General features: G+C 42.4%; 1 long non-coding RNA gene across 13 annotated transcripts; it reads left to right on the top strand.

Annotated features, from left to right (window-relative positions):
- The first annotated feature begins 5,925 nt into the window (after positions 1–5,925).
- Positions 5,926–12,739, top strand: LOC147986880 (uncharacterized). 13 transcript variants are annotated; one of them, XR_015617434.1, is made up of 14 exons: positions 5,926–6,374; positions 6,963–7,075; positions 7,428–7,670; positions 7,763–7,849; positions 8,007–8,202; positions 8,695–8,901; positions 9,064–9,185; positions 9,396–9,652; positions 9,828–10,102; positions 10,227–10,325; positions 10,628–10,730; positions 11,011–11,504; positions 11,598–11,839; positions 12,295–12,737. It is a non-coding gene; the product is annotated as an uncharacterized LOC147986880 (long non-coding RNA). The 13 variants fall into 13 exon arrangements; XR_015617438.1 differs by having other exon boundaries at positions 8,007–8,901; positions 12,302–12,739; XR_015617433.1 differs by having other exon boundaries at positions 8,007–8,901; positions 9,823–10,102; positions 12,295–12,738.
- The last annotated feature ends 1,219 nt before the right edge of the window (positions 12,740–13,958 follow it).

The raw sequence follows: 13,958 nt of genomic DNA on the forward strand, positions 1-13,958 counted from the left end.
ATTGCTTTACTTTATCGCTATGCGATAGCAATAGTTGCAAGAGCAGTAGTTGGCGAGACGACCATGTGACGACACATTGATATAGATCAAGATGATGAAGATCATGGTGTCAAGCCGGTGACGATGGAAATCATGACGATACTTTGGAGATAGAGATCAAAGGCACAAGATGATGATGGCCATATCATGTCACATATTTTGATTGCATGTGATGTTTATCTTTTATGCATCTTATCTTGCTTTGATTGATGGTAGCATTTTAAGATGATCTCTCGCTAATTATCAAGAAGTGTTCTCCCTGAGTATGCACCATTACGAAAGTTCTTCGTGCTGAGACACCACGTGATGATCGGGTGTGATAGGCTCTACGTTCAAATACAACGGGTGCTAAACAGTTGCACACGCGGAATACTCAGGTTATACTTGACGAGCCAAGCATATACAGATATGGCCTCGGAACACGGAGACCGAAAGGTCGAGCGTGAATCATATAGTAGATATGATCAACATAGTGATGTTCACCAATGAAGCTACTCCATCTCACGTGATGATCGGACATGGTTTAGTTGATTTGGATCACGTGATCACTTAGAAGATTAGAGGGATGTCTTTCTAAGTGGGAGTTCTTAAGTAATATGGTTAATTGAACTTTAATTTATCATGAACTTAGTCCTGGTAGTATTAGCATATCTATGTTGTAGATCAATAGCTCGCGTTTAGCTCCCCTGTTTTATTTTTGATATGTTCCTAGAGAAAACTAAGTTGAAAGATGTTAGTAGCAATGATGCGGATTGGGTCCGTGATCTAAGGATTATCCTCATTGCTGCACAGAAGAATTATGTCTTTGATGCACCTCTAGGTGACAGACCTATTGCAGGAGTAGATGGAGACGTTATGAACGTTTGGCTAGCTCAATATGATGACTACTTGATAGTTTAGTGCACCATGCTTAACGACTTAGAATCGGGACTTCAAAGACGTTTTGAATGTCATGGACCATATGAGATGTTCCAGGAGTTGAAGTTAATATTTCAAGAAAATACCCGAGTTGAGAGATATGAAGTCTCCAACAAGTTCTATAGCTAAAAAGATGGAGGAGAATAGCTCAAGCAGTGAGCATGTACTCAGATTGTCTGGATACTACAATCGCTTGAATCAAGTGGGAGTTAATCTTCCAGATAAGATAGTGATTGACAGAATTCTCTAGTCACCACCACCAAGTTAGTAGAACTTCGTGATGAACTATAATATGCAAGGGATAACGGAAACGATTCCAAGCTCTTCGTGATGCTGAAATCAACGAAGGTAGAAATCAAGAAAAGCATCAAGTGTTGATGGTAAACAAAACCACTAGTTTCAAGTAAAGGGACAAAGGGAAGAAAGGGGAACTTCAAGAAGAATGGCAAGCAAGTTGCTGCTCAAGTGAAAAACCCAAGTCTGGACCTAAGCCTGAAACTGAGTGCTTCTACTGCAAAGGGACTGGTCACTGGAAGCGGAACTACCCCAAGTAATTGGCGGATAAGAAGGATGACAAAGTGAACATAGGTATATTTGATATACATGTAATTGATGTGTACTTTACTAGTGTTTATAGCAACTCCTCAGTATTTGATACTGGTTCAGTTGCTAAGAGTAGTAACTCGAAACGGGAGTTGCAGAATGAACAGAGACTAGTTAAGGGTGAGGTGACGATGTGTGTTGGAAGTAGTTCCAAGATTGATATGATCATCATCGGACACTCCCTATACTTTGGGGATTAGTGTTGAACCTAAATAAGTGTTATTTGGTGTTTGCGTTGAGCATGAATATGATTTGATCATGTTTATTGCAATACGGTTATTCATTTAAGTAAGAAAATAAATTGTTGTTCTGTTTACATGAATAAAACCTTATATGGTTACACACCCAATGAAAATGGTTCGTTGGATCTCGATAGTAGTGATACACATATTCATAATGTTGAAGCCAAAAGATGCAGAGTTGATAATGATAGTGCGACTTATTTGTGGCACTGCCGTTTAGGTCATATCGGTGTAAAGCGCATGAAGAAACTCCATACTAATGGACTTTTGGAACCACTTGATTATGAATCACTTGGTACTTGCGAACCGTGCCTCATGGGCAAGATGACTAAAACGCCATTCTCCAGTACTAGGGAGAGAGTAACAGTTTTGTTGGAAATCATACATACTGATGTATGTGGTCCGATGAATATTGAGGCTCGTGGCAGGTATCATTATTTTCTAATCTTCACAGATGATTTGAGCAGATATGAGTATATCTACTTGATGAAACATAAGTCTGAAACATTTAAAAAGTTCAAAGAATTTCAGAGTGAAGTGGAAAATCATCGTAACAAGAAAATAAAGTTTCTACGATCTGATCGCAGAGGCGAATATTTGAGTTACGAGTTTGGCCTTCAATTAAAACAATGTGGAATAGTTTCACAAACTCATGCCACCTGGAACACCACAGTGTAATGGTGTGTCCGAATGTCATAACCGTACTTTATTAGATATGGTGCGATCTATGATGTCTCTTATCGATCTACCACTATCGTTTTGGGGTTATGCATTAGAGACAGCTGCATTCACGTTAAATAGGGCACCATCTAAATCTGTTGAGACGACACAATCTGAACTGTGGTTTGGCAAGAAACCAAAGTTGTCGTTTCTTAAAGTTTGGGGTTGTGATGCTTATATGAAAAAGTTTCATCCTGATAAGCTCAAGCCCAAATCGGAGAAATATGTCTTCATAGGATACCCAAAGGAGACTGTTGGGTACACCTTCTATCACAGATCCGAAGGCAAGTTATTCATTGCTGAGAATGGATCCTTTCTAGAGAAGGAGTTTCTCTCGAAAGAAGTGAGTGGGAGGAAAGTAGAACTTGATGAGGTAACTGTACCTGCTCCCTTATTGGAAAGTAGTTCATCACAGAAATCTGTTCCTGTGACTACTAGACCGATTAGTGAGGAAGCTAATGATGATGATCATGTAACTTCAGATCAAGTTACTACCGAACCTCGTAGGTAAACCAGAGTGAGATCCACACCAGAGTGGTACGGCAATCCACCTCTGGAGGTCATGTTACTTGACCATGACGAGCCTACGAACTATGAGGAAGCGATGATGAGCCCAGATTCCGTGAAATGGCTTGAGGCCATGAAATCTGAGATGAGATCCATGTATGAGAACAAAGTATGGACTTTGATTGACTTGCCCAATGATCGGCGAGCCATTGATATTAAATGGATCTTCAAGAGGAAGACGGACGCCGATAGTAGTGTTACTATCTACAAAGTTAGAATTGTCGCAAAAAGGTTTTCGAAAAGTTCAAGGTGTTGACTACGATGAGAGTTCCTCACTCATATCTATGCTTAAGTCTGTCCGAATCATGTTAGCAATTGCCGCATTTTATGAAATCTGGCAAATAGATAAACAAAACTGCATTCCTTAATGGATTTATTAAAGAAGAATTGTATATGATACAACCAGAAGGTTTTGTCAATCCTAAAGGTGCTAACAAAATGTGCAAGCTCCAGCGATCCATCTATGGACTGGTGCAAGCATCTCGGAGTTGGAATATGCGCTTTGATGAGATGATCAAAGCATATAGTTTTATACAGACTTGCGGTGAAGCCTATATTTACAAGAAAGTGAGTGGGAGCACTATAGCATTTCTGATAAGTATATGTGAATGACATATTGTTGATCAGAAATAATGTAGAATTATTCTGCAAAGCATAAAGGAGTGTTTTGAAAGAAGTTTTTCAAAGAAAGACCCCGGTGAAGCTGCTTACATATTAAGCATCAAGATCTATAGAGATAGATCAAGACGCTTGATAAGTTTTTTCAATGAGTACATACCTTGACAATATTTTTAAGTAGTTCAAAATAGAACAGTCAAAGAAAGAGTTCTTGGATGTGTTACAAGGTGTGAAATTGAGTAAGACTCAAAGCCCGACCACGGCAGAAGATAGAAAGAGAATGAAAGTCATTCCCTATGCCTCAGCCATAGGTTCTATGAAGTATGCCATGCTGTGTACCAGATCTATTGTATACCCTACACTGTGTTAAGCAAGGGAGTACAATAGTGATCTAAGAGTAGATCACTGGACAGCGGTCAAAATTATCCTTAGTGGAATAAGGAAATATTTCTCAATTATGGAGGTGAAAAAAAGGTTCGTCGTAAAAAGTTACGTCGATGCAAGTTTTGACACAGATCTGGATGACTCTAAGTCTCGATCTAGATACATATTGAAAGTGGGAGCAATTAGCTAGAGTAGCTCCGTGCAGAGCATTGTAGACATAGAATTCGCAAAATACTTATGGATCTGTATGTGACAGACCCGGTGACTAAAATAATCTCACAAGCAAAACATGATCACACCTTAGTACTCTTTGGGTGTTAATCACATAAACGATGTGAACTAGATTACTGACTCTAGTAAACCCTTTGGGTATAGGTCACATGACGATGTGAACTATGGGTGTTAATCACATGGTGATGTGAACTATTAGTGTTGAATCACATGGCGATGTGAACTAGATTATTGACTCTAGTGCAAGTGGGAGACTGAAGGAAATATGCCCTAGAGGCAATAATAAAGTTATTATTTATTTCCTTATATCATGATAAATGTTTATTATTCATGCTAGAATTGTATTAACCGGAAACATGATACATGTGTGAATACATAGACAAACAGAGTGTCACTAGTATGCCTCTACTTGACTAGCTCGTTAATCGAAGATGGTTATGTTTCCTAACCATGAACAAAAGAGTTGTTATTTGATTAACGGGATCACATCATTAGAAGAATGATGTGATTGACATGAGCCATTCCATTAGCTTAGCACCCGATCGTTTAGTATGTTGCTATTGCTTTCTTCATGACTTATACATGTTCCTATGACTATGAGATTATGCAACTCCCGTTTGCCGGAGGAACACTTTGTGTGCTACCAAATGTCACAACGTAACTGGGTGATTATAAAGGAGCTCTACAGGTGTCTCCAAAGGTACATGTTGGGTTGGCGTATTTCGAGATTAGGATTTGTCACTCCGATTGTCGGAGAGGTATCTCTGGGCCCTCTCGGTAATGCACATCAGATAAGCCTTGCAAGCATTGCAACTAATGAGTTAGTTGCGAGATGTATTACGAAATGAGTAAAGAGACTTGCCGGTAACGAGATTGAACTAGGTATTGAGATACCGACGATCGAATCTCGGGCAAGTAACATACTAATGACAAAGGGAACAAAGTATGTTGTTATACGGTCTGACCGATAAAGATCTTCGTAGAATATGTGGGAGCCAATATGAGCATCCAGGTTCCGCTATTGGTTATTGACCGGAGACATGTCTCGGTCATGTCTACATTGTTCTCGAACCCGTAGGGTCTGCACGCTTAAGGTTTCGATGATAGTTATATTATGAGTTTATAAGTTTTGATGTACTGAAGGAGTTCGGAGTCCCGGATGAGATCGGGGACATGACGAGGAGTCTCGAAATGGTCGAGACGTAAAGATCGATATATTGGACGACTATATTCGGACATCGGAAAGTTCCGAGTGATTCGGGTATTTTCGGAGGTACCGGGGAGTTACGGGAATACGAGGAAGAAGCAATGGGCCTTAATGGGCCTTAGTGGGAAGGACCAGGAGGTGGCGCGCCCCCCTCCCAAGCCCAGTCCAAATTGGACAAGGGGTTTGGGGCACGGTCCCTCTCTCCCTTCCTTCCCCTCTTTCCCCCTTTCCCCCCTTCTCGTAGTCTCTACTCCTAATATCTCAGTTGGTAGGTCGCGTTCCGGGTTTGATTTTCGTCCCACCATTTTCGTCCAATTTTTTTCGTTGGTTTTTTTCGCCAGTTTTTTTTCGTCCCCTCCCACCCCCTCCCCACCCCACACACGCACCGCAGAAAAAAACCAGCCTGCAGGAAAACGAGTCGCTCTGTCCCTAGCCCGTCGCGCGTGCTAGGGTTCCTCACGTCGCCGTTGCATGGGTGTTCGTCGACTGGCCTTGCCTCCGGCCGCCGCTTCCCACCTCCATCCTCTCCCCAACCCCGGGAGTCCTCCACTCCACTCCACTCCTCCGCGGGTGCCACCCAACCACCGCCGCCTCTCCCCGCACCCGCACCCAAGGACGAGAGAGAGAGAGAGAGAGCGCTCAGCCAGCGGCCAGATCCGGCCCTCGCACTGACCCAACTCTCTCTCCGTCGCCGCCATCTGGATCTAGGCCAGCCGATTCCGGCGGCGCTAAGAACACTCCTCCTGTGCTCGCCTCGCGCCGCTGCGTCCACCCATCGGGTTGGATTCGCCGCTCCTCGGTGGCAAGGGCTTCGGTCGCCTCCAACTCCAGCAACTCCGGCTTCGGTACGCACTTCGGAGGCTTGCGCTGCTCGGCGCGTCCCCCGCCCGTGTCTTTTCCTCCGGCCACACCTTCAGGATTCGCGCCGCTCTAGCCCGAGGGCTTTGTAGGCTTGCTGTTGCCGCCGTCCTCTTCACCGCTGTGCGTGCACATATATGATTTTGACCTTGGTAGCGCTCCGGTCTCTCTCTGAACTTGGCCCTTCTGTCGTTGATGCCCCGATGCTATTGCAGCTGTCCTTATGCAATGCAATTCATTCATGAACACAAGTGGGATCTCCACTGGTTCTGATTCATGCACCAACTACTATTCTGTGCAATTAGTATTTGCTGGAAGATGTCAATGGACCATAAAAACTTCTGAAAAAAATGTTCTTATAAGCTGCTAACTCTTCAATCCTTGCTAGATAGTCTGCCATGCTTTCAATTTTTGATGTGAATAAGCACTAATTCATAGATTACAGACACCGTGTTTAATAGTCCATTTCATGAATTAGTAATATTTAAGGTGTCCAGTCTCAATAGTGGTCTGTATTTCATAACAATAGGTTTATGCTACTTCTGATGAATTCCTAATAAAATGTTATTTTTCAGGAGTCTGATGTGCTTGGTCAAGTTTAGTGCAGCCGCCCCCTATTGATTCCATTTTCTCGGATGCATGGTGGTCGGCCGGTAGTCACCTCCACCTTCTATCGCAATGTATCCAGGTCAGCATTGCGGCTTCCTCGACACTAAACTTATGCAACCATCTGCCACAATTTTTTCTTTGTGACCTATATATACTCGCCTTCAGTGACAGTCTTGCTGATCTTAGGCAATCAACATTCTCTCTGCTTACTTGTTAGATAGCATTGCTTTGATGATTTAATCTGATAAGGATGATACACTAGGATGTAGGTGTACACAGAAAATTTCCGGCTAGTTTGCACATGACTGAATCCTCTCCGTGCAAAAATTGATGATACATAGTTGGTAGGAAAATCTGTGAGGGGCTAAAACTGCAGTCTTCCCTTACCGCCCAATGCAAGTTCCCGGTCTAATTCTGGATTATTATTGTAGCCTTTAGATGAAGTGCATCCATCAAGTATAGCACCTAATTTACGATGAAGTGCATCCATCAAGCAAATTGTTTGACTGTTAATACAGAGCAAACATATCAGAATAGGTGATTTTCGAGTCTATAGGAAATTGCTCCAATTAAGCTAAGATCAACTAAGTTACTAGGGACCTGGATGCCCTGCAAGATACACGAGGGGGGCGCTGCTACTCTTCTCCTCTTTAATTTCCTTCAACCCCATCAAGGTTTGTTGCTTCGAATTGTCCCAGATTGGTCGATTTCTTCTTGCTTTCCCGATGATGAACTGAATTTAACGGTGTCATGTTCTATCTAGCAGTGGCAAGCAAATTCGAGTCGTGGCTCTGGGGAACAAGTTGAGCAAGTGCAGCCATCGTCGAGCTTCGTCACTTCACCAGCAACTCAGGTCCGTCCTCCTCCCTCTCTACTCATCTTGTGTTGTGGTACAAAAAAATCAGACTCAACATGTGTAGCAGTAGGTCTAAAGGTGCATCTCATGTTTGTGCTATGGTAGTTCTCGATTTTACAAGCATGTATTGATCTTGGTTTTGTTCTATATGCAGGATACTCGATGTTTCATGATTTGTACTACAGATTTCCTGTTGGTTCGATGAACATAATGGAACAAGGCAGATGAGTGCTCCTCTTCTCTTTCCCCCTTTACAAAAAATCAGTTCCAATTGCCGTACAATTTCCCCGATATGGCTTTCTGGATTGGAACTTTCCACTCATTTGTTGTTCTTTGGCCTACATCTAGAGGTAAAATGTTTTCTTGAATTCAGTGACTAGTTGAAGTCTTCAACTCGAGTTGGACAACATATGTAATATTGAATTCAGTGAGATATCATGATTTGATTTCACTTTATATGTAGAGTTTAGATTGTAATTTGGTTGAAATTTTACATCCTTTATAGATATAGACTGCTATATAATGATTAGAAAACGAGAGACCATATGTTTTATGGATCAGAAGCGATACTTGCTCATGCTCTCACGATGAGAAATGCATGGTTCATTTACTCAAGTGTCTTAATTTGTCTCATGTAGTAAACACAAGAGAGATTTAACCTGACAGCCAAAACATTGACCCAACTATTCAAACAATTGTAATTCCTTGATGCAGTTACTTTGGCGGACCTGATGAACACTCATTCTTCTCATCTTTGTGTTTTGTGATTTCTTTTGACGCATGGTATTGATGTGTTGTGACATGAAATATTTGTATTCATCTAATTATTGTTCCTCTTCTAGCCTGCAGGATCGCGCCACTCAACCCCCGAGAGCGCCAAAGAGCCGCCTCTCAACACCTACAAGCCCAAGGGACCTTACACAACCACCACTGTCTCGGTAGAGCAGGCAATAGGTCATAACGCTTTGGGAGAGATGTGCCATGTCATCATCGACCATGCCGACAATGTGACATACTATGAGGGGCAGAGCTATGAGATTATTCCTCGGGTAATTGTCTAGCCGTTTCCACCATTCTCAGTTTTCCATTGTTAGAATGCTGAATAGGGAACTCTTGGTGTTATTAAATAGGAGGATAACATATCAAGTTATCACGTACTAAAAGAAATTATGTCCAAAACTTTATACATTGATTTGAGTTCACTGAAACAGGGCTTGAGAGTGCTTCTGGGCTTGCACGCGAATGACGTCGGGTGACGTGCGTTGCTCGGGAGACGCCACCACGATGAAGGCATGAACAAGCTGGTCCATGCATGGTTCTGGCTGTACGACAGGTAGGATCGCATGGTATCCTTTCCACTTCCATCATGTTTCAATTGTGCCAATGCCTGCTTATGATACAAGATTGCAACAAATGATTACAATCAATAGTCATCTCTGTTATTACCTTTCTGTAGATGTATGTTCTGTAAGTTGATCTCAGTTCATCTGGGTGTTCTTTTAGGAATAGCTCACGGTTGTGTTTTCTGGCACCAATATGTTAGGTTTATAAAGATAAATGAGAGATATATATAGCAGGAAAATATGCATATAGCCCAGATGTGGTGATTTGAAGATGAAAGGAAGAGCTGAGAAGCTCGAGAGAGCTGGAGGAACAAGGAGAAGCTAAAAGGACAGCAGAAGATGAGGCACTGGGGAGCTCTTAGACATACAATGTTCAACCTTAGTTGCTGAGGATAAATGCAAAAGAAAATCATCAAGGCTATTTTGCATACCATGGCTCTTTGAGGTTCACGTTGAGGTCAGTTTTAATCTCTTGTAATTCAGTGTATTCTGAAAACAATGAACCTTTTATATTTATTCCGAGTCACCTGTCTAATATTTGTCACGAATACTCCCTTTGCGGGGATGTGATGCCACCGATCCACTCCTCGAGTCACCTGTCTAATTGCTTTGATCTTTGTATTTTAGTACAGACAAGAATAGCTTCAATGACAGCATCTCAAAACATCAAGTTGTGTGACTTCCCTCTTGAGTGGGTGTTGTATTTTAGCAGGCCTATATTTGAAATAGTTGAGAGCCACTTTTGTTGTTTCTATATGGGTGCACACCAAATTAAACCTTCCGAGAAGATTAATGTGCTCATGATTTACCTGCTGAAAATGGGAACTTGTGATCCTTCTGCGTGCGATGAGCTGGATATGAAAAAGAATGATGTAGATCTGCAGCTCTATAATCTGAACCGAATTAGGTATTCATTTTAGTCCGTTGTATCTTATATCTTGGTATTCCAAATCTCCATGTGTGAAGAAATATTTTCAGTCAAAGGATTAATTTGTAAATTCTCTGCTTGTATATCCTATTTTACTGTTCAGATTTTTCCTAGAGATTCGGGCTGGCAACCAAAGATGTTCAACCTTGATGGCTTGTGATATATTATCATGTTTAGGATAGACGAAAATAAGATTGCAAAGGTACATTCTTTTCCTGAATAAACTAAATAGTGTTACAAATGGTGATAAACATGGGTAGTTTTCACTTCTTTATTACTGCTGAATCATGACATAAAATGCATGTTTCTTGTTTTATACCTTCAGTGTGGATTATTACATGATGTACCTTGTCATTAACTTTCTTTATTTAGGACTACTTTTGTTTCATATTCATAATAAAACTTTTCTCAGGATACTAAAATTTACCCTTGCACTCAATTTTTCTAGAGCTAATAAAATATCTCGTTTTAGTGAAATTTGACTTTTACTATTTTTTTGTCAAGATACTCAGTTTTCTTGTGTTAGGAACGAAGAGCTCAAGATTTTGTTTTGTTCATGAAGATGCATAATCAAGAGGAACCACGAGGATTCCTAAGAACACTTGAGGTGCAGCAACATCACTTAACCTTTTCATGTTACCCTAGATGATTTATCATCCTTGCTTTGCCCCTCCCGATAAGGATTCATATCAAGAGTTCAATACTTGTTGGGGGTTCCTCGCAATGCACGCACAGAGAGGCATAACTTCTTTGCTTCCCCCATCATCTCTGCAATAATATGGCATGCATGTACAAAAAGAAGGATCTGATGGTCTACTAAGGGCTTATAGGAATGAAGAGTGGCTTATCTTCTTTACGTGTTTATCTGGTAAATATTCATCTGTCAGGCAATACAAATCATATGGTTACAAGTTCAACAACAACATGGGGAGCGCTGGCGTGGTAGTCCGGCGGTAGAGGGATGGCTGGGCAGCAGCCTACCGAGGAGTTGGAGGGAGGGCTTGATTGGGCCACATCTATCCACGAGGGCTCGTTGGTGGACTAATCAAGAAGGGGGGAGGGGTTGGGTGTATCTACGATGCGCGGTTCAGGCTGGTGTGCTCCTCGGCGGCGTCCTGGACAGGTGGATGTGTGGGCGGCTGCGTGTGTGCGTGTGCTTCAGCGGTGCATGAAGAGGACGCGGGTGGCCAGTGCGATGCCCTGGTGAGCAGGTGGTTAGATCCGGACGGATTTGGCCATCGTGGCTCGATGTTGGACTTGCTGGTGCATGTTGTGCGGAGCTCGAGAGGTTGATCCAGGCGAAAGCTTGTCTCCGGAGTTTCCAAGAGCCGGTGATGGCGAAGCTTTCGAGTGTCGTTTCCTTCCTATGGGCATCGCCGAGGTATTCTCATCCGCAATTTATGCTGCTTCGGAGGAAACTCTAGATTCATGTGATCAGACGATGACGGTGCTTTGGCATCATATCCCTCTCCAGGGTTTCATCTTTCGAGCTATGCATTAGCATGCTGGGCCGATGGAAGATGGAAGAAGAATGCATTTATAACAAGGGCACTGGCCACAGGTTTACAACGACTTACTGGTTGTACTGATGGAGCAGAGTGCATATTTGTGCAGAGTCTGCAAAGAGTAACTGAAAGACTCGACTGATCAGATTTGTCAGGAGGGCTTTCTTATTTATGTATCCAATTTTATGCATGCCAGAGGAAGAAGATCAAGGTATGTATATATAGCTTGATTAGACACAATGGTAAATTTCTTATGCTTTTTTGGCCTGGATCATCTATTATGTTGTGCGTACATGTACTACACAATGTATTATTTTTTGGCCTGAATCAAAAAATAATGCAGTCCTTTAACCTTCTCAAATCCGGATCATGTACTACACAGTGTTGTTTCTTTTGCCTACAAGCATCACACACACCTTCCAGTAGGACCTGAATGATGTGCAGAAGATAACAAAACAAGTTTACAAGTGTTACCGAAATTTCCTTAAGTTCTTTTCTCCTATGATTTACTGAATGCATCCTTGTGTTCTGTAATTGTGTAAAAAATGGCATCTTTGTAATGTACTTTTATTTAACTCAGCTCATTTTTCTCTGTATTGTACTTCTAAAATTTGCCAAGTTTCGAATTCTGACTCAGAGTGCTTATTCATGTTCTTTTTTTGTTAGCTTTTAGTCAGCTGAGTTGAAGAAGCAAGTAAGCCTGAATAAATGGACAGATTGACATTTAAAAATCTTGAAGATATGAACAAACAATCTTGCTGATTCATGTGTACTAGCCTGCTCATTCATGTATAGTTTGTAATCTGAGGAAATGTTTGCCGTCTATGTTAACCTCCGGTCTTGTACTGCTGAAGATTGTAGTTTGTGTTGTATCATATGTGGGCATGTTCTTTACTTCAATCTAGACTTACGTGCCTTTGTGTTAAGTTGTCTTACATCTCAAGTTTTGTATTTTCATGTTTCATGAATTATGTGGGTATGTGGCAGCCCACATAATACCACATATAGTATGTGGGCAGCCCACTTAATCCCACTTAAATAAGTGGACATATGTGGCAGGAAGTGGGCAACTGCAGGTTGTCCCACCTACAGGCTGAGTGGAAGAGAGTTCGTATTTGCCGTTGTATGATGAAAACTGGATGACATCTTATGATTAAAACTGGATGCCACCATGCTTAACGTGGATTTCTAAATAAAAATAATAATTTGATCAATCTGTTCTTATTTTTATTATTCGATGACAACTCATGGTTATTCGGCTTTTGCCCGTAGCAACGCACGGGCCTTCTACTAGTTGGACTAGGAAAGGAGGAAACCTACTCCAACTAGGAGTAGGAATCCTACTCCCCTGGCGCGCCTCTCCTAGGGCCGGCCTCCTTCCCCCTTGCTCCTTTATATACGAGGGCAAGGGGGCACCTCTAGACACACAAGTTGATCTTCAAGATCGTTCTCTTAGCCGTGTGCGGTGCCCCCCTCCATCATAGTCCTCGATAATATTATAGTGGTGCTTAGGCGAAGCCCTGCGACAGTAGAACATCAAGATCGTCACCACGCCGTCGTGCTGACGGAACTCTTCCCCGATACTTTGCTGGATCGGAGTCCGGGGATCGTCATCGAGCTGAACGTGTGCTAGAACTCGGAGGTGCCGTAGTTTCGGTGCTTGATCGGTTGGGCCGTGAAGACGTGCGTCTACATCAACCGTGTTGTCATAACGCTTCCGCTGTCGGTCTACGAAGGTACGTAGACAACACTCTCCCCTCTCGTTGCTATGCATCACCATGATCTTGCGTGTGCGTAGGAATTTTTTTGAAATTACTACGTTCCCCAACAACTTTCCCCGGCAGAACAGCTGTGCCGGAGCCCTCGATTGGTTTCGCCAAGGTTCTGCCTCGTGGTGGCGGAGTTTCGTCTGAGAAGATGGCTTATGATTTTTTCTCATCGAAATACTTCATATAGCAGAAGATGGACATCAGAGGGCCACAGGGGGCCCACGGGGTAGGGGGCGCGCCCAGGGGGGTCGGGCGTGCCCCCCACCCTCGTGGGCAGGGTGTGGCCCCCCTGGTGAACTTCTTGCGCTCGGTATTTTTTATATATTCTGAAAACGTCTTCCGTGAAGTTTCAGGACTTTTGGAGCAGTGCAGAATAGGTCTCTAATATTTGCTCCTTTTCCAGCCCAGAATCCCATCTGCCGGCATTCTCCCTCTTTATGTAAACCTTATAAAATAAGAGAGAATAGGCATAAGTATTGTGACATAATGTGTAATAACAGCCCATAATGCAATAAATATCGATATAAAAGCATGATGCAAAATGGATGTATCAACTCCCCC

The sequence above is a fragment of the Triticum urartu genome, chromosome 2A (genome assembly GCF_056163025.1).
Source record: "Triticum urartu cultivar PI428250 chromosome 2A, HENAU_Tu73, whole genome shotgun sequence".
NCBI classification, from domain to species: Eukaryota; Viridiplantae; Streptophyta; class Magnoliopsida; order Poales; family Poaceae; genus Triticum; species Triticum urartu.